Genomic DNA, 2,500 nt, shown 5'->3' on the forward strand with positions numbered 1-2,500 from the left:
TCCTCCCAATTCTTCCTCACACATTGCTTTAATAATTCATGATAATCTTTTAAACTCTGACATTCTACATAAAAATGCATTAAGGTCTCAACCTCGCTGTCACACACATCACATTCTCTCGCAATGCTTTTGTCAACCTGATGCAAAACCTCCTTTGTATATACTCTATTATGTCGCAATATGAAATCATTATGTTCACATTCCATTGAATTGTATCTAACACCTAGGTTTATCCACAGCATTTCTGGTTTTAACTCCGGGAATAGATTTCTCCAATAAATTTCAGCAGCAGGTCTTCTAACTTCTTTTTTCACCATAATCCTATAGAAAGCTTTTAATGGAACCTTTGACAATTCTACCATGCAACCACTCTGTACAATATACATTTCGGGAAACTTGTACTCTTTTGTTTTTGAAACTTGTTTTTCTATCAGAGCAATCCAATCTCTTGGAATGCTATTCTTAATTTTTTCAAAAATATTAAGCACTGTACCTTTTCTGATATTTTCATTCTCTTCCATTACAATATCCAGGATTGCCTGTGAGGGCAAGAAACCTGGGACAACTTCATACATATAGTCCTTTATCTGGTATAGACCAACCTTCATAAAACTTTTGTTTTCCAACATTTTCCCTTTATCTAATATCTTAGGATTCAAAAACACTGGTTGATTTAGTACTAATTCAGGCAAATTACACTTATAAGACACCTGCGGCAGAAATTCAGCCCAAGCTTGGAAGACTTCTTTATAGAATTGTGGCATATCCTTTATCATGGACTCCTTTAAACACATAAAAAGATTACTCTGGTTACATGTCCCAAACTTCTCCAAACAATCCTTCATACAATATTTCCAACCATATATTTCTTTACTATATAAATATTTCTTAACAATTTTAAGCCGTAATGCTTTTCTCTTTACATCCAAGTCCATCAATTTCAAGCCTCCCTCCTTGATATCTGCAATCAGTACCTTTTTTGAGATCCTTACATTTTTCCCTCCCCACAAGAAATCTACTACAATGGAGTTTGCATCTTTTAAAACCCACTCTGGCATGTCCAGCACACTCAGTGAATGAACAAATCTTGACATTAACAATACATTGATAACAGTGACTTTCCCTTTCAGTGTAAGACCTCTTAATTTCCAGTAGCTCACAATTCGCCTTATCTTCTGTAGGACTACCGACCAAGAAACATCCCTCGCCTTACTATCTTCAATACCTATATTAACCCCCAGTACTTTAATATAATCCTTAACAGCTTTAAAAGGAATACCACACTCAGATATTTTATTTTCCCCAAAGAACATGATTTCAGACTTTTCAACATTAATTTTTGCCCCAGCCGCTCTACCATATGTATTCATGTGCTCCATTATCCTCGTTATACTATCCATATCCCTCACAGTAAATGTAGTATCATCTGCATATTGATGAATTAAGCTGACCCCGTCTCCTGCGAATTTGATAGACTTCAGCTCCTTATCTGCTTTTATTAAAGTTGCCAGAGGCTCAACAGTTATACAATAGAGCAGGGCAGACAAAGGGCAACCCTGCCTTATGGACCTCTCTACAACAAACTCATCTGTTATCAAACCATTACACTTCACCACACTATGTGCACTATTATAAAGCAGCTTTATCCACGATCTAAATCTACCCCCAAATCCGAACGTTTCCAAAGCTTTCTCCAAAAATGTATGCTCCACCCTATCAAAAGCTTTATTTAAGTCCAAACTTAACAGAATGCCTCCTTCTTTCTTCATATAAAAAACAACATCTCTAATTGTACTTATAATATCAGCAATATCTCTCCCAGGTATACTATAAGCCTGTGTTGGGGCAACAATACTCCCTATTACCTTTTTTAGCCTATTCGCTAGAATTTTTGCCAATATTTTGTAATCAGTATTTAAGAGACTAATTGGTCTATAATTTTCTAATCTTAATCTACTCCCTTTATTTTTAAATAAAATGCTTAACACTCCTGCAACCATTGTCTTAGGCACATCCTGCTTTTCTTCCATATACTGATATAGCTCTAACAATATTGGCCCTAGAACATCCCTAAAAGTTCTATAAAACTCAGCAGTTAGGCCATCTGAGCCTGGGCTCTTATTAATGTTTAGACTGGAGATTGCCTCATTGATTTCCAACATAGAGATATCATTATCACAGAGCATCCTGTCTATATCTGACAATCTAGCACTAACTGTACTTAACACCTTTCCCATACATTCCATATTTACCCCTTCTTTCTTGAATAGTGACCTATAAAAGGATTCAACAGTATCCAAAATCCCTACCAAATCACTCACTTTTTTACCCTTCCCATCTTCCAACTCGGTAATACAGATTTTTCTCTGATTTTGCCTCTCCATGCCCAAAAAAAAGGACGTGCATTTCTCACCCTCTAAGGCATACTTCACCCTACTTCTTACAATAGCTCCCTTACATCTTTTAATTTCATGTTTATTCAAATCAGCCTTAAATTTTA

The sequence above is a fragment of the Carassius gibelio genome, chromosome B22, assembly GCF_023724105.1.
Source record: "Carassius gibelio isolate Cgi1373 ecotype wild population from Czech Republic chromosome B22, carGib1.2-hapl.c, whole genome shotgun sequence".
NCBI lineage: Eukaryota > Metazoa > Chordata > Actinopteri > Cypriniformes > Cyprinidae > Carassius > Carassius gibelio.